General features: G+C 37.6%; 1 protein-coding gene across 2 annotated transcripts in view; it reads right to left on the minus strand.

Moving 5' to 3' along the window:
* hycc1 (hyccin PI4KA lipid kinase complex subunit 1) overlaps positions 1-21,195 on the minus strand; it is a 49,880-nt gene extending 28,685 nt beyond the window's left edge. The window contains exon 1 of one of the 2 annotated variants that reach the window (XM_056232737.1): positions 21,053-21,195. The gene's annotated coding sequence lies outside the window, so the exon portion shown is untranslated. Of the gene's footprint in view, positions 1-4,238; positions 4,329-21,052 lie in introns of those variants that run through there. The other variant, XM_056232738.1, reaches the window with a different exon arrangement.
* Positions 21,196-22,177: the final 982 nt, after the last annotated feature.

Consider the following 22,177-nt stretch of genomic DNA (forward strand, 5'->3'; position numbering starts at 1 on the left):
TTTTTGCTTGCTCCTTTTAAGTTATCTTGAGTAAAACCGCAAAAAATTTCATGAAGCACATACAAAAGACCTGAATCGGAAGCGATGTGATCTGTTTTCCGGCTTGGTCACGTGACGCTCGGCATAAAGCCTATTGGGCAATTACATGAGACATGATACATTTCAATAAGCTGTATCTTTCAACATACCTTCTGATGTTCATTCATGTTTATTTCTATAACTACTAGTATTAAAGAGGAAGAGATCATCGGTTTACGTGCCGCTTAAACTGAGGTGCTACAGTGTCTGTCAAGCCACCTCAAAATTAGGGCTGTCACTTTTGTGAAAAAATCCTGTTCGATTTTTGAGACATAAGTGTTCATTGAATCGATTGTAAAATCGATTTACCATGTCTAAAGACTTTTCCATTTTATCACCAAATATAGGCAAATCCACGGACAACTAACAGGCATTAGGACGAACGTAAAGAGGGCGCTTGAGACGCGCACAAGTCAGCAATATTTCTGATCATTTATTGGCATGAAGTTTCAGCACAATGACAAACAGGAGTGCAAACTTCAGGGATTGAAATTAACACCCTCCGACCCGCCAAATGCGGGTAAAAATCAACTGTGGCGGGTAACGCTGTCAAATCACGAGCCAATTTGGCGTGTTTCTGTTTACTCACTTTGCTGGGGAAGTTCGTGTTAGCCAAATCTGCGCGGATTTAACGCAAATACGCAACTCGTGAATCCTCATGATATATTAAATATAGCGTATTGCGCAGTATCTGCGCATTTCTGGCTTACTTGAAAAAAACTCACTAGGCGCGCTTGTTCACTTGCATTGAAGTAATAGCGAATATTAAAAAGCATTTATTTGGTTAACAGAAAAGACATTGTTATTTTCCAACATCCCACATGTTCTGTGTACTGTATTGATCTGTCCACCTAAAACACATTTTTAATGCCCTTAAAATCGATTCCCTATTTTCGTTTTCGAAACTTGTGTTGGTTTCGAACATAAAGTGACAGCCCTACTCAAAATTGACAGAATTTGAGAGCAGACACTTGCTTTGTTTAGTGAAGTTTTGTTAATGCATCACTGAAAACCGGCATAGACTATAAGATCGATTCTAGGGATTTTACAAACAAAATCAGTTCATCTAAATGAGAATCCATTAAAACCAAGAAATCGATATTTTCAGCCTAACTACAGTGTACAGTGCACAGTACAGAAGCACCCGAGAGAGAGAGAGAGCTCAATCAGACCATTACATGAGCGTTAAACTCTGATTGCTCCATAATGGAAACGATAAATACTGGACCTCCAGTGACAGATTTGATTAAACATGAGGCTTTTTAGATTCAGCAGCATGCAAACATATCATTAGAGCTCAATCCTGAGACTTGGTGGCTTCAAACTGCTGGAATGACTGCAGAGAGCCTGATTAAAGCCCACGGAGAGGTGAAGCCGGTGCCCTGCTGCGTCTCACTGAGAGCTGAGGGACGAGTACGGGGTGTAGAGACGTTAATGAGAGCCCTCGACACGTCCCACAGACGGTAAACCGGTACCTGCCACCACAGACGCAACCCACACGCCAACAGCGGACGATTCAGAGAGAGTTTAGCAGATTCTGCACAGTTGCTGCCATAGTAAAGTGAGATGTTAAAGGATTAGTTCACCTGAAAATGCTGAAAATGACAATTTCCTGATAATTTACTCACCCCAATGCCATCCAAGATGTTCATGTCTTTCTTTCTTCAGTGAAAAAGAAATTAAGTTTTTTTGAGGAAAACATTTCAACATGTTGAAGTCCAAATCAATGCAGTTTCAAAGGGCTATGAAGTGCTTCACACGGCTCTGCACGTTCCTAGCTGAGGATCTTATGTCTTATCTAGCGAAACCATCGGTCATTTAAAAAATAAAAAAATAAATGTTTCTACTTTTTAACCACAATAGTTCGTCTTGTGCTGGTCTGTGACGCGCCAGGCATTACGTCATCACGTTGGAAAGGTCACGCTGGACGTAGGCGGAAGTTGAACCGCCCCATTGTTTTAAACATCCAGGATACGCACACGAAAGGACCATTTAAAACTATAAACTGACACAAAGACATTAATGTCATTCAACAAACAATAAAATTTGAAAGATCCTCCTTCTCCACGCTTGTAAACAATGGGGCGGTACTTAAAATGCCACTGACAACCAGTTTTACTTCTGCACTGCAATATATTGAAATTAAAATTGATTTTTTTCCATCTGATGCTGACTGGATCATGAAAAGTGGAGCTAAATAAGGGGTTATGACAGTCCTTGATGACATCAGCAGCAAATTAATGTTGTTTCAGAGGCGAAAGGCGATCTTTCATTTTTATTAAAGATTGCAATTCATTTTTTTTTAGACCAGGAATGTGTATTAAAGGGATAGTTCACCCAAAATTGAAAATTCTGTCTTTAATTACTCACCCTCATGTCATTGCAAACAAATGGCACTTCGCCGCTTCAAAAAGTTAAAAAAGAGATCGTAAAACTAATCCATATGAATCGAGCGGTTTAGTCCAAATGTTCTGAAGAGACTCGATCACTTTATATGATGAACAGATTTAATTTAGGCTTTTATTCATAAAGATGAACGAAAGTCAAAATGGGTTTGGAATGAAATGAGACAAGTAAACGGGGGAAAAAGAAAAAAGTAAATTACAAAAAGTTACAAATTATAATAGTGTGTGAGTGTGTAAACATATACAGTTTATGATAATATCAACAACATATTACATATCATTATATTGCAAATTATCTACTAAATCTAAAATGCAAAGTTTCACAAAGTTGTGCATCACTCTGCGTGAACACTTTTTCGCCATTATTTGTGTTGCTTTGTCACATTGTTTGTCTTAAAAATAAAAAAAACTGTAATCACACAGTAACACATGACACGTCTATCAAACAGACGCTCTGTTGGCACGTATGAGTGGCAGAATCTAAAACAAGAGCGGCGTCTGTTTCGAAACGACCAGATCTAAAAACATCCATCACCCGCTGGCCACAACCCAGATTTCTGCAAGATGAGCTGAAGACTTTAATTTACAGAGAAACCTCAAACCACCGTAGGCCTAAAACCGAATCAATCTAGATAAAATCATTTCAGACCGATAACAAGAACAGAGAGAGCATGAAGATAGACGTTCACAGAAGAGGATTTAATCACAAAACACCATTCTCAGAAAACCTGCAGCCACAGGATATCTGACAGCGAGCGCCCGGCTAACAGGTTTCTCAATCATAAGGAGGAACACGACATGGGCCGGGCTCATGAACATTATCCTCTGAATGATTCAGTGTGTTTGACGAGCCAGTTTTTCTTTTGAATCATATGATCAGGTCAAATGGAAACTCACAAAACTCCAGCGAATCGGAACGCCCATCATTCACAGAGTTCTTCGCATGCCCCGCCCCTTCATTTGCATAATCCGACTGATTTAATCTACCAACTCAAATGTATTTGTATAGAGCTTTTCACAATACACATCATTTTAAAGCGGCTTTATGTTTGTGTTTATAATATCTTCATGCCCAGCCTTAGTCACATTAAGCAGATTAGAGCTGGGCGGAAATATATTTCACAAAGATTCACTTTATAGTTTATATCACCCTACGTGAGTATACTGTATGCATGTGAATAAAGTTGGACATGTTTTTATATTCAAATTTACACAGAGATGGGCAATAACTAACATATTGCATTGAAATTAAAAGAATCAGAGTATATATCGCCTTGCGCTCCACCAATAAAACTGTAGTACTATCAGCTCATTTTAACAATTTTACCTGAATTTTACCACAAAATCAGCTAATAAAATGTTAAGTCCACTGACTTGAAACTCCCATTTCAAAAACCTTAGCATGTCCATCCACCCGTTTACAGTTTATTTTTAACACACTCATTTGTATTTGGTTTAGACATGTTAAATTTGAGTCCGCATTGAAGCCTGCCAATAAGTGCACTATTTCACAGACCCTTAACGAGAAGAAAGCTGTCAATCATAAGAGCAGATTAAGATCTACTAGATTAGTTTGACGTCCCAACACTCAGACAACTCCAACTCGAGTCAACACACACACACTTCAGTCTCCCGTTGAGTGTGTGTGACTCACATGACCGCACATACGCTGACATGAAACATTAACACACACATCGACTCTAACATTCCTCATAATTCCTGACAGACGGCATGTTTTATTTTGAGTGCACTTACCGTCCGAAGTCCGAATGAGTGAGGAATATCCCAGCACACCCACAGAGCGACTCCTCTCATTGCACAAACGTTTCTTCATTTCCTGTTTCAAACCGCCTAAGCCCAACCCACCCACCCAGACCCGGACGGCACGAGGGCCAATCAGAGCGCAGGAGGTTTGTGTTTTGGAGGGGTGTGTGTGTGGGGAATCTGCCCAGTCTGCTTCGACCAGTGCTGCCAGACGCATGCCACTGAAACAATTCAACCAAACACACACACACACAATTCACAACCACAGGGTTTCAGAGGGAGGGAAACAGGCAAGGATCTGACACGATTGTTTCTGAAACGGCCCTCTGAGAGCAAACGTGACCCATCAGAAACAACCCTGAGGACATCTCAGTAAATCCACAGACCTGAGTGAAGACACGAAGAGAGCCCATTAAAACACTTACACTCCTACACACACCACAATAATGGCAGGAGCCCCGTCTGAAACGCACTTTGAGCTTCAGGGGCTGATGGACTACAGATGAATGATTGAGGGAAACAGAACGACAAGATGCGTGACATTCACGTCAGTTTTGTGCAGTGTTGTATAGATGTGTCAGCATGGTTGACTACTAGTGGTTTAAATTAATGACTAAATGAAAATGTCTCAATTTACTCACCCCACCATTCCAAACCCATATGATTTAATCGTTTGTGTTGCATGAGGGTGAGTAAATGATGATAGATTTGATATATTTGGGTAAATGTGCTATTAAATTTTCTAAATGTGACAAATTCCTGAGTGAAACTTTAGGGATGCACGATTTATCGGCAACCATATCTCGGTATCGGCTGATATATGTTTATTTTTTATGTTATGGTTATCGGCCCGATAAAAAAATGTGTCCAATATATTAAAGCCGATAAATAAAGTATTTCCTTAAGCCGAGACACTTCAGATGCGCACTGTTCGTCATGATGGTTTTAAATTGATTGAAATATAAGTGGAATCACTTCAAAAAAGGAAAATCCAGTTCAGTGCAAGTATGTCATATAGGTTACATAAAATTATATAAGAACATTATAATTGTGTGCTTGGGATGTGGCTTTTATTTGGTGAGACTTTTATTTTTGTAATCAGGCTCTCAAAAATGATCTAAAAACTTGGTTTTAGATTTATCGGCCAATATATCGGTTATCGGCTTTCAATTATAAAGAATTATCGGTATCGGCAAAAAAACTAACAAAAAAAAATCACTAAATTCTATTTCAAATAAATGTTGTTATTTTGAACTTTCTATTCACCAAAGAATCCTGAAAAAAAATCCACAAAAATATGAAGCAGCACAACTGCTATTAACACTATTATCAACATAGATAATAAAATGAGCAGCAAATCATCATATTAACATGATTTCTGAAGGATCATGTGACACTGAAGACTGGAGTAATGATGCTGAAAATTAAGCTTTGATCACAGGAATAAATGACATTTTTAAAATATATTCAAATAGAAAGGTTATTTGAAATTATAATATTATTCACAATATCACTGTTTTTACTGTATTTTTGATCATGTAGCCTTGGTGTGCAGAAGAGAATTTCTGAAAAGTTACAGAATATTAGTATATAGTTATTTATATACTATATTTAGAATATATAACCTAAAACCCTAAACTAAACTAAAAACACTAAACTGTTTAGCATCCATTTAAGATTAAGAAACATGTCCAATCAGTGTTCAGTCATATTGAGGCTAACTATACATGACTTCCCTCAGACCTCAAACTCAACTATAGCCTATTTTGAAAGAAAAAGGAAACCAATCACCACACAAGTTTGTTCCTTTCTCACACACACTCTAACGGCTATCTGCTGAGCACACACACACACACTGCTCCTATGTTTTCACGGCTGTGTCACGACTTTCGATCTCTTTCAAACACACGATTTCTCGTTCAAACTAGTTTTCAAATATATGATGTCATGAACCTCACAGCTTACAAAACCGAGCACCCTGACTTCTGGAAACAAAGTAAAGCCATTTAAAAAGAGGTTAAAGCGGGACATTTTTCCATGCAACATGCATCAGACGTTTCTTGAACCTTTTCAAATGACTCACCATCTCAAATGCATTGAACACTATGAATGAAGCAGATATTGTTTACATCAACGCCATGTTGTATCATAAGGCCTCGTTTACACTGCAGGTCTTGATGCCCAATTCTGATTTGTTGCCTATATCCGATTTTTTTTTACCGTCCGTTTACACGTTTTTTAAATTGTGTCCCTTATCCGAGTCATGTGTTTTACACTTGACTGAAACATCGCGCATGTTTAAAGGGGTCTTCTTGCTCAGATGGACGAACACGCAGCGAGATCTCAGGACATACACGATCTCATAAAAGTGAGTATCTATAGCACAAATTTTATTTCTCATGCCATTTATACGCCCAAAATAGTTTTTGCTTGCATATGATACGCACTGTAAACGTGCGTATTAAACGCCATAAAGTGCGTATCATGCACGCAAAAACTATTTTTGGCGTAAATGCCACGTGAAAAAAAAAGTGCAATAAACGCACTTTCATGAGATCGTGGCGGGCTTTAACGAGGAGCAGTGGGTCCGAAATTTTAGGATGAGCAACCCAACCTTTGATATGTTGTGTCAACGTGTGTCCACATTCCTCTCATACGACGACACAATGTTTCGCCGGGCCACCCGTCCATCCGCAGATGCGCATCGGGGTTTCTCTCGTCATTAAACCGCGGAGGCGTAGCCTAATGCCTCGGAAAATCCGATCTGCCTGTTTACATGACAGTCGCATTGGCACATATCCGATTTACATCTGATTTATTTCCACATATGAACGAGGCCTGAAACCGATCTCGAAATACCCGAATGCATGTGTTTTTTTCCTGTTTACACTGTCATAGAACACATCCGATCTGTGTCGCATACGAGTAAAAAAATCGGAATTGGGTCACATTTCACTGACAGTGTAAACGAGGCCCTATGTTGCCATTAAACCCTGTTCGTGCATTACAGACATTACAATTGTGTAAATCCATGTCAGATTGACAAGTTCTTTCTGTGATGCATCAAAGTCATCGTCTGGACTTTTATCTATTTTAAACTAAAATACATGTTAGCTCTGTCACTTGATTTGACTGTTTTCTGTGACACTCTCTGCGATGCTCTTCATGTGGAGGTGTCCTGATGGTTGTTCAGGTAGGATTTATCCAGGAGGAGGATAAAAGGACATTGATAGTTTTTACTGCCATTTAGAAAAGCTTTTATTCTGCTTATACAAAGTAGCACACTAATGGACAGCCAACAAAGAGAGAAACGGGTTATACTCAGGGCATCAGCCGTAGTCGTGCCACATCTGCACTTCGTACAAACCAAGACCAGCGTCATTACCTGAAAGAAACAGTTCACACAAAACTCTGAAAGGCACGAATATTATTCGTTTGTCACACGAAGCATCATACAGTGTGACTTAAAGGGGTCATATAATGGTACATGCACTTTTACAAGTTGATTGTACTGAAATGTGTGTTGGCAGTGTCTGTACACAACCATCATCTAATGATAAAAATCCATCCAGTGTTTTTGTTTTAATCTCCTTATATGTTTTCCCCTGCCTCAAATCGAGCCGTTCGACCGTGTGACGTCACACGGTCGAACGCCCCTCCCACGATTGTTGATTGACAGCAGCGTTTCAACACAGACCCGCCCTCGCTCGTGAGCCAGCTGTCAATCATAGTCTGCACGGACCGGCGGTCATTGTTGATATGCTGGAGCACTGTCTATGAGCAGAATGGCGTCTAAGCGATTGTGGTGTTCTGTTCTTGGGTGTAATAACGAACACAGTCATTTTAATGTTCCTAAATCCGAACCGCTGAAGACGCAGTGGCTGAGTTTGTTTTCGGAGGGAATATTCCCCACGAGCAACGTCAATGTGTACATGTTTGCGCGAATCATTTCACACACCAGACTGCTTTATAAACGACGGTCAGTATAAAGCCCTGTTCACACCGGGACGAATTTCGCACGCGATATTCGCCGACGTTTAACGCCTCGTGACTAAATAAAGGGCGCCAATGTGAGTGTGCACACCAACACGAAAAACGCCACGCGTAAAAGCGTCATTTTTAAAAAAAATGCCTCGGGTTAGTTTTTTTGGTTTGACGCGCCGCATCAAAAACTATCCGACCAATGAGATTGGCGCTTTTGCCCACGTGTCTGGAGCTTCTGAAGTTACAGTAAAACACAACTTGGGGGCGCTCAAATACAAAACGGTCTTGCCGAGCACACATACGTAACGGCGAAGAAGATGCGCCAAGTAGCGTCTACACACCATAGATATCCATAATAAAGGCTAGATGTCTCGTCCGCGCTGCTGGCCAAATATGGCCTTTATTATGGATATCTATGGACTACACTGCCGTGAAGAAATAGGACGAGGAAGATGCAAGGCAAGATGAATGTAGAGCTGCTGGTCTCGTTGGTGTCGGAACATAAAGAACTATATGACAAACGCGACAGCGACTACAAAATAGGACTATTTCTGTTTTACATTAAGCGCCATCTAATGTCAGGGAATGAATTTGCATGTTCACTCGGCTCATCGTCAGCGAAAATCGCTTGGGTGTGAACACAAAAAACGCGTTGAAAAACGCTGACGAATAACGCCCGCCGATATTCGTCCCGGTGTGTACGGGTCTTAAAGCTGGTTTTGCTTAGAAGCTGCTCTTGAATAAAGGATCGGTACCAACTATTCGTGTTCCTGCTGAACCTCCAGAAGAACTGAAGTGAGTAACTTTTATTAACCTTTATATGAATATTTATATTAATCTTTGCAAATCGCTTGCACGCTTCACCATGAATGTGTCTAAGGTTTACACTCAGGGTAATGTTACATTACGGCATGTTTTCTATGTACGACGTTCTCAATATAATTCATAATCCCACGTTTATAATGAACAACGCGTTATGGTTATTGTGTTATTGTGTTACAAACGGTGTACACACAGAACATAGAGGCGGTGTGAGAGAAGCTCATTATAATTTAAAGTCATATGCACTGAAACGGCGTGCTGAAAACAGAGCTGTTTTTGGCCAGGTAAAATAAGTGTTTTCTTACAATACTAATGAGAATTTTTAATTAAAGGAACACTTCACCCATTTCAACATTAATCTTTATTGAAAGTGGGTCATATATGTAGTCGACATGTAAAAGAAATTTTGAATTTGGTGCCCTCTTGACCGAGAAAAGACAGAAAATAACTTTAGGGCGCATTTGTATGAAAGACAACAACTCCCACAATGCACCACATTGCACAGCTCCGCAAGCCACTCCCACTACTCCAGAACAGCGCAAACATCAGATAAATCACTCGTCTACAAGGCTAACGTGAGCTGCCACCAGAGTTAGAAATTCATTTCACACAAAATGTATAGTTAGTTGGCTGTGGCGAGCAGGACGAGGGACGTGAGAGCGGCGCGAGGCCGGTGGCGTGAGTGATAATGATCGACATCTGTAAGACGCACCGGTCTCTCTCGCGTCTCTCACCCAGGAGCGGACGCATAAAACGAGGAGCGACAGGGCAGATCGAGAGAGGAACAGGCCTGATTTTATGGTGTGTTTTGTTTCTGTTGTGTGTGGCCAGCAGTGAGGGGCTGCTGGCTTATACTTTTGTTTTGTATTTGTTTATTTTACTATTAAAATGTTTAAATGTTCGCCGATTCCCGTCTCATTCTTCCCACAACAACGAACCCCGTTACATTGGCAAACTCATTAGCGAATTACTCCTCGTTTGTATTTCTTTCTATATGGTGAATTATTGCATGATACCTGTATGTTCCAGTCAGAACAAATGCGGTGCGACACTAGGATTGTTCACATCACAACACAAACGTCCGTGTGCTCGTCTGATCCAGAGATTTCGTCCAGGAGAAATTGCGATCGTTGAAATTCTCTGCAGCAGATGGACTCTGTCCGTAGCGCACAGCGAGAGCACACGCACCAGCAGCCCGCCTCAGCTCGAGCCAGTCCGGGCTCCTCGTCCGCTTCAGTCCGCCTCAGCGCGAGCCAGTCCGGGCTCCTGTGCTCCTCCTCAGCCTCAGCTGCTCTTCACTATACTGCGGCTCGTAAAGATAGCCACGAACACCGGATTCGAGCAGCAGAATTTCAAAATCCTCTTCCATATCATGTTTAGTTTCTTCCGTCATTGTCGTAACTTCCTATCTCCACAGCGCTTGTCAGCTTAGCTTCCAAACAAGATGGCTGATATTGCTTTCTGTATCTGCAAGTGAAGTCCCACCCACTGATCTGTAATAGGTCTGTAGCGTGAGTGAGTCCCACGCCCTGAATAAATGATGAGCTTGTGTTTGTAGTCTCTACACTTTTCAATGAAATGGGACTTCCTGCTTTTTATGACGCAAAATGACGATTTTTACGTCATAAAAAGCAGGAAGTAAAACACTTAAATCCTTATTTCTCCCATCTCAGGGAAAAATAAAGGAAAAATCCACGATCATTACAATATATGACTGGGTTTCTAACAATACAAAGCTTAATGCAAATGGGTGAAGTGTTCCTTTAAAGTATATTACAAACTTTTAATTTAGACCCTAAAGAATCATATTAGCTTGTACAAAAATGGCATTATATGACCCCTTTAAGACTTGGAAAATAGACGAGTCACATGCACTACATTTTGGTCCTCTTTGCAGTTTGACGTAAATTGGAAAAGATCAGTCAGGATAACCTGCTAGAAGGTGACAGAAAGGGACTGATTTATCAGCAAAAATGTGGTTAATGTGGGTGTATTCGCATCCGTTGGTATTTGAACCTTGCTTTGCTGATTAAATGTGTGCCTGAACTTTGGATTGTTAAGTTTCCAAAAACTTGAGTAAAACTTTGCGTAAATATTTTGTCATTTAAAATATATATATATATATATATATATATATATATATAGGCCTATTTCTTATTTTAAATTAGCTTCTCTTTTTTTTGTATTGTAGACTTTTTATTGAAATTCAATCATTTTTAAATGATACTGGGGGGGGGGGGGGGGGGGGGGGGGGGGAGTCAATAAACAAAAGACTTTTATTGAAAGTAACACTGAAATTGGACGGAAAATATATTAAAGGGGTCATATAATGCCATTTTTGTACAAGCTAATATGATTCTTTAGGGTCTAAATTAAAAGTTTGTAATATACTTTAATTAAAAATTCTCATTAGTATTACAAGAAAACACTTATTTTACCTGGTCAAAAACAGCTCTGTTTTCAGCACGCCGTTTCAGTGCATATGACTTTAAATGATCATGAGCTTTGCTGACTCCGCCTCTCTGTTCTATGCGTACACCAGAGCTCTGGCGTACACCATTTGTAACACAATAACCATAACGCGTTGTTCAGTATAAACGTGGGATTATGAATTATATTGAGAACGTCATACATAGAAAACATGCCGTAATGTACCCTGAGTGTAAACCTTAGACGCATTCATTGTGAAGCGTGCAGCTAGCGATTTGCAAAGATTAATATATTAATATAAAGTTTAATAAAACGTTACACTCACTTCCGTTCTTCTGGAGATTCAGCAGGAACACAAATATCTGGTAGCAGCTACCGATCCATTTTTCATGAGCAGCAGCTTAGCAAATCCAGCTTTATACTGATCCTCGTCTATAAAGCAGTCTGGTGAGAAATGATTCGCGCAAATATGAAAGCATTGACGTTGCTCGTGGGGAATATTCCCTTCGAAAACAAACTCAGCCACTGCGTCTTCAGCGGTTCGGATTTAGGAACATTAAAATGACTGCTGTGTTCGTTATTACACCCAAGAACAGAACACCACAATCGCTTAGACGCCATTCTGCTCATAGACAGTGCTCCAGCATATCAACAATGACCGCGCCGGTCCGCGCAGACTATGATTGACAGCTAGCGAGGGCGGGTCTGTGTTGAGACGCTCCTGTCAATCAACAATCGTGGGAGGGGCTTCCGAGCGTGTGACGTCACACGGTCGAACGGCTCGATTTGAGGCAGGGGAAAACATATAAGGAGATTAAAACAAAACCACTGGATGGATTTTTATCATTATATGATGGTTTGTACTGAAATGTGTGTTGGCAGTGTCTGTACACATTAACTTGTAAAAGTGCATGCACCATTATATGACCCTTTAATATTAATCTTTATTCAGTTCTATGCAACAGAATCAGATTTAATGGATTAATTTTTTTACCAATTTTAACTAATGAAATATTTATTTTACAGTGCAACTTTTTTAAAATATAGGTTATTTATTATAGCATTAAGCATAATAATAATTTATTATTTATAACAAATTATTATTTTCTAATTGTTTGGCTTACTAAAACACCAATGTGAATGTAATCTGAGACACATATTACAAAAAAAAGAGGGTTTAGTACTCTTTAAAGTTCAGGTAATCAATGCAGACTATTTTCTCTGTTTTTGTTAAATTTGCACACTTGCCGGGTTAACTTTGAGAAAATTATAACAAGAAAAAAAAATTGTTTGTGTAACATGGGGGGAAAAAGAAAGAAAGAAAACATATATATGATATGTTTACATGTTTTTGAATTTAGGGTGAACTTTCTTTTAATGAAGGGAAAAATATCCAACATCCAGCCAAGAAATGCCTTTTCAGAACTGAACTCTAATGTCAATTGTTCAAAAAAATTACTCTTTAAACTTACTTAATTTAATTATGGACAGTGGTTCCACACAAGCAAATTGCGTTTTATTAACATTAATGGGATTTGTTGAATCTATGTAAGCTCCTTGTGTTGTGACAACACAACTGAATGAGTCCAAACAAATCAATGGAATTGCTTCTCTGTAACTTAAACCGGTTAAGTTTAGTGAACATGCTTTAGTTTATTTAAATCTTCACTGACAAATAAAAGTGTGTAGGATTTACATAATTTCTCAATTGAAATTCTATACTATAGCTTGCTATTAGCTTATAGAATCACTTATTAACATATTAAATGCTAAGATGTATATGCTCTTTCAGCAACAAGAGTAATATTTTAATGATCAGTCCACATCCTAACCAAATGCTCCACTCTTCTCCACAATGGTAACCCACTTAAATGGTTCTAATAATTGCAATGTAATTGAACATTAAACACAATTACACACTATAAAGTCTTCCCCTTTCCTCATTTTCTCAAAACCACATAAAATAACACTTAATTTCAACATTTATTCTCTCTTAATTCAGCTATATGCAAAGCATGCTGGGAACTAACAACCACCGCCCAGTTTAAGTTAATGCAACACAAATCATTCATGTAATCCAACACAAATGGATTAAGTAAACTTTAGTTTTACATATTTAAGCAGATTGAACACAATCAAATTAAGTTTGGACAAAATGTTGCAATTGTGTTGCTTAAGCTCAATTTGAACAAGCAGCCAAAATATTTTTTTTCATTGCAATATATTTAAAGCATTCCAGGACAGACTTTCCGAAATACTCACAGAAATGAAAGACTTTGTCTTATATTTTCTCTGAGGCCATGCACCTTTCAAACTTTCTTCACACGGCATCTTCATCCAATACGTAGGAAATAGTCACATCCAGGGTTTTTTGAATCGCGAAAAAACTCTTTACATTAGTTTAACGAATGATAATTAAGTATAGTTGAAAATTATACAGGTTAAGTTAATTAAACGCAATACAATAGTGTTTTGGTGGTAAAAGAAATATATGTGTGTTACTTTAACAAAACATATTTGGGTAAAAAGAACAGTGCCGCAAAACCATTTTTTTGAGTGTACACAGACAAATTCACAAAAGATTTTCTGGCATTTGTCCTCAAAACACCAACAGTTATTCAAATAAAACTACATTTTGCCATCACAAATAGCCGAACAAAGTGTGAAAACACTAATTTCACTCACCCTCGAGACGTTCCTTTCCCTGTGCGATATATTCAGCCTGACAGACGCACAATATCCACCTTTAGCACAGAAGAATATAATCACAGCATTTATGAAACACTAATAATGCAGCTGGACTCCAGACGCCATTTAGAAAATTATGCAACACACACACGACACACAGCCATCTGAGTAATACCAGAACAAATGTGTCCTGTCAGAGGCATCATGAGACAAGAACGACAATCACCAACGGATGCCATAGAGCATCACACACCTAATGCATGTGACTGAACATACGAGTAATCCTGCAAACACAAACAATGTTCCGTTTCCAGTTTCTAGCATTTAGCTTAAAAGCAGAAACTAATTATTCACAACATCCTCCGAAACTGGGAAACACCAGTCCAGCACACGGGCCTTATTCCCACTGTGAGTGGTTTCAGTTCAAGTCAATGACTCTTTTCACTGTAAAAAAATTATCGTGATTTTAACGGTAAAAGACTGTAGAATGCTACAGTGAAAAACTGTTAATTGGTTAACAGAAAGTTTCCTTACTATATACGGTAAATAACTGTGATAGATAGATACACTATACCGTTCAAAAGTTTGGGGTCGGTACGATTTTAAATACTTTTAAAAGAATTCTCTTCTGCTAACCATGGCTGCGCTAATTTGATTAAAAATACAACAAAAATCAGTTATAGTATTAAATATTATTCCAGTGTAAATCAGCTGTTTTCTGTGTGAATATATAGTAAAGTGTAATTTATTCCTGTGATCAAAGCTGAATTTTCAGCATCACCAGTGTCAGTGTCTTCAGTGTCAAATGATCCTTCACAAATCAGTATAATATGAGGATTTGATGCTCAAGAAACATTTATTATTATTATCAATGTTGAAACAGTTGTTGGTCTGTCAGACATACAGTTTTTTTTTTTTTTGGATTCTTTGATGAATAGGAAGTTCAAAAGAACAGCATTTGTTTGAAATAGAATCTTTTGTAACATTATAAATGTCTTTACTGTCCTTGATAAATAAAAGTATTGATTTCTTTCCTCCAAAAAATAAAAATAAAATTCTCACTGACCCCAAACTTTTGAACGGTAGTGTATAATTACTGTAAAATACCGTTACATTTACAGTATTTGGAAGTGAAAAAGAACAAATATTATTTACAGTGACAAAACGTAAATTGACATTCCCACAATTCCCTGCGTGACACTTCACATTTAATGTATTTTTTTAAAATAACTGTTTCTTCATAACTTTCTTAGTTTTTTTTCTTATTAGTTATGTATATTAGGGTTTTATGTTACATTTAATGTTGTTAAATTAATGTTTATTGCATTTTTTAAATTTCAACATGTTACCATGATGGTGTTTAATGTTTGTAATAGGACCTTTAATAGTATTAACTTTCTTGTGGAAGAGCTTTGATTGATCATGTGACTCATCACTGCTGTGATTGTTGGCTGTCAGTGTATTACAATGGAACAAAACAGATTTTAATACTTCAGAAGGTCAGTAAATTAACATTATATCAGATAATGAAATAGCCTACGGGTTATTGCTGTAAAATTATATACGGTTAAAAGTCTGTAAAACCTAAAATGTTGCTACCGTATTTTTTACAGGAAATTTCTGGTAAACAACACAGCTGCCAGTTTTTTCCCGTAAATTTAACAGATTTTTTTTTTTACAGTGTATGTAGCGCAGTGTTTGTTTCAAAGTTCGTTTAGTTGCTTACTGGTGATTAGCGGTTCTTTTACCTAGTCAAATAAATAAACATTTGAATATCATTACAAACAATAAAATACACAACTGCTTAAGTCATCTTGTAATTGTCTGTCCAAGTGTTACTGTTATGTTGCTCTATCACAATGGCATTATTCACCTTTGTGGTCAATTTAGGAGAAGTAAAGAAAGAACAAAACCCTTTATAATATTTGACCAGAAGGTGTCATGAAAAATTGACATGATATTCTCATGTAATTGCTGCAAAGACGCTTATAAATTGTTGTGTAAATATGCAAAAGTGCAGAAATACGACCTCACTTCATGTTTGGAGTCAGCAAGTTAGGTTACATAAACGTAAGTTTTCTAGAGAATGATGTCAAGCACCAAAAATCCAATTTGTGGCTTTTGTGAAGACTGATCTGAAGATGATCGGAGCCAAATTTTATGATGATTGGATAAGGAGAAGTAGCACAAAAAAAAGTTGGCAAAATGGTTCAGCAATAGACTTGGTTCAAAATAGCAGAAAGGTAGGAGTGTAAAATCGATTAATCGCATCTAGCATAAAAGTCTGTTTACATAATATATGTGAATATATATATTTATATATATTATATTTGTGTGTGTGCCTGTGTAAATATTGATTTAATTTGAAAGCAGTGAAATAAATTACATACACAGTATGAACTGAGTAAATGTAAGTAAAAAAATTAAGTAGATCTGAGTAACTGCATTTGGTGCATTAACAAATAAAATTGAGTAGAATTAATTGGGGAACAACATTTAAAAAAAAAAAAAAACATGTATGAGTAATATCAACTGTTTTTATTTATGAGTAATATTAACTTTTTCATTTCCTTTAAACCTTTGTAAAAAAATATTCCATACAACCACCGATTCATGACATTGGCCTTTATAGTCGATGAGTACAGCAATACAGCAAATTTTATACGGTTTTAACATAAACAATATTGCCTACATACTCATGTATCAAACACACAGAGATAAATATATATTACATATAAATATATATTAGGGCTGTCAACGAATATTCTAAATTCGAATATATATTCGAATAGTTTTAAAAAACAGAAATTCGAAGGTGAAAATTAATATTCGAATCATGTGGAAAAACACGCACGCGGTAGCAGAGGCGCGGCTGTCTGCTTTGCGAGTGGCGAAATTCTGAAGCTTAAAATGTAAAACGCATTTTCCAGCTGCACAGACGGATAGCACAGTGAGTGTCTGGCTCACTCATTGGCTGTGCTGCGTCAACTGCACATCCAATGGCACGGGCGCCTCCAACGTGTGCGCCAATGAGCTAGCATTACATCAGACACGTCAGAGCCCGCCAATGGGGGCGTGGCCAGACGCCCTCGAAATAGCCATAGTACTAGCAGGCTAGCAGCAGTTTAGCACAGCACAGCTCGCTCGGAGCGTTCAATGTCGGTTCTATATACTGTAAAACTTCAATTAATGTTAATAATATTTGTTTCAATCACCGAATAAAGCCTGCTATATTTAGGAAAAGAGTCGCGACCTTAAATTGCTTGCACAAAACTCTTGATCAGCACTCAACATTTGTTTATTTTTGTTCATTTAAACCGTTATGCGCAGAGAGCGTGAGGGCGAGAGAGAGAGAGAGAGAGAGAGCCTGCGAGTGCGAGCGAGAGTAAGGTCTGCGGTCTTGGCCATTAGTTGATTTACTTGGTTTTGTGTAAGTTACGTTGTCAAATATGTTTAAACTTAAATAAACTACGTATACAAGTAGTTGTGTCTCTTTGTATTAATTTGTCCTGTTATTGATGTAATGCGCGTCATTGACAAAATGCGCAACCAGATATTCGAATAGTTCGAATATATGGGTTTTTTTTAGAGGGAATATTCGAACGTCATTTTTGAGCAATTTTGACAGCCCTAATATATATATACACACACTTTTATGTTAGATGCAATTAATCGATTGTACAGCTCTACAAAAGGTGTAAAAAAAAAAAAAAAGATAAAATAATAGTATTATTTCATTCATTGCCTGCATACTAAGTCAGATAGGCAATGACAAATGTAACATGCAAAACTTGTTTTGCAAAGATTCAAACTCACTTCCTATTAATTTAGCATCCTCGCCTTTAAACTGACATTAAACACAAACAGTGACTAGCTTCATTATCTGGCTCAAACCTGAGCCTGATTCTCCTAGTTAAACTGCATTTAACTAGGAGAAAAAATAATTATTTCTAGGCCACTTGACTGAAAAGTTAATAGCTAAAACACATGAGAAATTGAGATATTGGGGGCACTTGAAGGAAAAGAAAAACTCAATTTGATTAAGGCAGCAGCACAAATCTCTCATTTCCGTCAGAGCCGAGAGCGAGCGAGCTGTCAAATCTGCAAAGAGTTATAAAGCTCTTATTCTTAATGGCAGCTCTGGGTTTGTGCTCTGAAGCGCTGGACCCCGAGGATCCTGAGACGCTGTCAGAGCCAATTACACCACACACACTCTAACACATTACAAACACTGACATTTACATATTTGCACTTCCTGTATCGTATTGATTTGAATCACAAATTAATGAACTGCCCGTGGGTCACGCATGTAGACCAGAGAGTGGACATCCACTGTAACACTGACAGTAATGAAGCTTCCCAGACCTCGTTCACACAGTAATACGCATCCGTGTGTCTTAATAAAGTGGCATTTAAAGGCCAGACGTGGAGCAGACATCACTGTTCAGCGCAGGGAGGACAATCCAAACCACAGAGGCTGGGATGATAACCGTGAAAGAGGAACCAATGATCAGTATCACTCTGCGTTAGTGGAACGGCAGTGACGCACTGCTATACTTTTGACTGTCTGGACACATTTACAGCTTATTCTGCCCAAGAATACAGGAGGAAAATTTGTTAAACAGTTTGTTTAATCCGAGAACCATTTTGAGCGGGTTTGTCTAAAGGTTAATAGCGCAAAAAAATAGACTGGCATGGAGAAAATATTTAAGGTTTTTGTATCCTGGGGAATAGGCTGTGGGAGAAGCTGTTTGTTAAAACATAGTGTTGTCAAAAATATCAATATTTCAATATCGATACTGAAATATCTGAAAAGGGAAAATACCAAGATATATATTGTCATTATCGCCATTCAGCCAAAAAAATAAATAAATAGATGTTTTGTCCATATCACCCAGCCCTAGTTTAGATAATACTATCAGGTACACTACAAATTAATATTTTTTTAAGAAAATCAATCTCTTAACTAAACTATTTATGGATAGTTATGGAAGTTATGGAAACAGTTATGGAACCCTGTCAGTTGTGTAATATTAAAGATTAAACAAACTATTCACTTACTTTTTTTTTTAGGTATACTAATAATCAACGCTGAGTTGTACACAAACATTAAAATTGCACATTAGGCAGTTTTGATATCAATATTTAGTGATAAAATGATGTTTCTACTACAGTTCGTTGTTGAAATGTAAACTATGATACTATACTATGAAATATAAATATATATAAACATAAAAACTTGTTTTCAGGAAAGATTTTATTTAAACGTTAACAGGTTAAGTAAAAATATGAAATAGGCTAGCATATATTTATCAAAATGCTCCTCTCTAGAGTTATTTTACTGTCAGTTTTATGGTCACTGAATGGCTTTTCTGAGGTAAATGTAACGTTACGTGAAATATTCAAGCTGAATTATTGACGTCTTTCCGCAGTTGAAACACTGACTAAATGTGACCGTGACATGATGCATTTCAGTTAGTTCGTTGTACTGTTTCTTAAAACAATTATTGTTTGAATTTCTTGATAAAATTAAAGCTGAGACCTTGTTTGACATAAAAATCAACAAAGCATATTGTGTGATTACTAAATTGTTCACACATCAACTGAAACCAGCACAGACTAAAAGATCAATCTTGGGATTTAAAAATCGATATGCAGTTCATCAATATAGATTTCTTGCTTTTTAATCGATTTTTATTTTGTTAAGACTGTAGAGATCTAGTTTACTTGCTACTAAGAGCCTCAAACTCAATCTTTAAGCATCTTTAATGCCACAAAGCCAGTAAATCTGCAGCTCTTGTCATTTCTGGCCACATACGCATCAGACGGTCAGTAAACACACTGTGGGTTGAGACTACTGAAACACTGCTCACATCTACTGCATATGATCACAAAACACGGCATAATAACAGCACAACTCATCTGTACAGCTGTGTTCTTTACTTCACCAGCCACATCTGCATGCATCTAATCTGCTGTCGGACAATGAGCGGACACGACTGTGATTTTATACACACACACACACTGGACTCTTATCTCTGCACTAGTGGCTTCAGTCATATGATAGAGGTCATTTCCTTTTATAATCTCGTTCCTTTAAAAACAAGTTGATCATCTGTCCTGCAGTGACGGGAAGGAAAGCAAACCGGCTGAGTGTGCAACTCACATTACACAACTTAAGACACGACTGCATGCACAGCCATAAGGCTCACATCCATACACACACACACACACACACACACACACACACACACACACACTGTAAATACAAATAAGCACTCAAACACTCTCACCTACATGCATGCATGCATGCATGCATGCATACACACTCAAACATGTAACAGAAAACCATGGAGGTGAGCATGTTCACACACTCACACACACCAAGCACTCAAACATGTAACACATCACTCAAATAAGTTACATACATTGACAATCAAACCTATGTACATGTACACAAGCATTCAAGCAAGCACTAACACTCACACACATAAACATACATACATGAATATACACAAACTAGCATTTAAACATGCAAACACATACATACACTCAGAAACAAACATATGTGCATACCTCTACGCTCGCGCATACACACAATTCAGCAATGACAGCTCGTGCATAACTGTGTTGCATGCCAACTGCTTAAAACAGCAAAAGCAATGTCTGTCCTTCACCAACCCTTCTCATCTAACATGTCCACATCTGTGCTTGCTCATATGAAGTTTGCAAAGACACATAAATGAGTTTAATCATCAGAGCTGCTTCTATAAGCTCAGTTTGTTTAGTCAGACACATGAGATGAACCGCCACGCCATCGGTGCATGTACAGGAGACATATTCAAAGCTTAAACGAAGGCAGTTTTTAAACATATACTCACTTATCATGCTATATGCACAGCCTCTCTGCCGCTCGTCTCGTTTATGTCTCGGTTAGTCCATTAACGCGCTGAAATATCTGAACACACGCGAGTCCTTCACCAGTACTTTCACACACTTCAGTCTAACATGGAGCGAGTTAGGATTTCTGATTGACAGCGGCACGGGCCAATGGCGGAAGAGCATATAAAACCCAGCGTCGTGTCCACAAATAGCAGCCAATCAAATGATCCAGGAGGCGGGGCTACACGGTTTCCACTAGCGAGGTAGACTGTGTCTATTGTAACTACTGTTAAATGTATTCAGTAATGTGCCATGCGTAATTAATGATGGAATAGACAAGTTTTGTGTCCTAAATTTGACCATATAAGTACATACATTTTATTTAAAATATATTTTTTTTAAAACAGCAAAATCCATACAAATAAGTCGAATCATAAGGAAAAATAGCATTGCAGTCATACAAACAACAATAGCCTACTAAGGTGATACCACGGTACATACCATGGTATATCATACAGTACTTTAATATGTACTACGGTACTGAGTCCCATGTTACTTTCACTTTGCATGATTTATGTCCTACATAACATTATATAAGTAGCCTATATTTCTACAATTGTTATAGGATTATAAAGGATAAGTATAATTGCTGCCCTAAAAACACTGTGGTGGTCTATTATGCAGGGAATGGTATCAGATATTAAGACTTGTACATAGGGTAAATTCAGGTTGATTTGGACACTTTTTGGCATTCAGTTGACTGGGAAATAGTGTCCAGATCAACCTGAATTCACCCAAGTTCAATTAAATAAATGTTCGTTGAAATAAAATACCCGCAGCCCTGTGGAGGATAAAGTGACTGGAGAACGGATGGTTGAAATAAAATAAAATAAAATATATATATAAAAAATAAAAAAAAATTAAACCTTGCCAAAGCAACATTACTCATTTTCATTTAGTTTGACTTAGTTCAACTAAAATAAATAAATAAAAATGTATAAAAAATATATGGAAAACATTTTTATTAAATTGTAATAAAATTGACAAACACACACAAAAATTACTAAAACTTTCAAATTAAAGAGAAATCAGAAATATAATTATTTCTAATCAAAATATTAACT

Source organism: Rhinichthys klamathensis, unplaced genomic scaffold, assembly GCF_029890125.1.
Source record: "Rhinichthys klamathensis goyatoka isolate OS25496 unplaced genomic scaffold, OSU_Roscu_1.1 h1tg000354l_1, whole genome shotgun sequence".
NCBI classification, from domain to species: domain Eukaryota; kingdom Metazoa; phylum Chordata; class Actinopteri; order Cypriniformes; family Leuciscidae; genus Rhinichthys; species Rhinichthys klamathensis.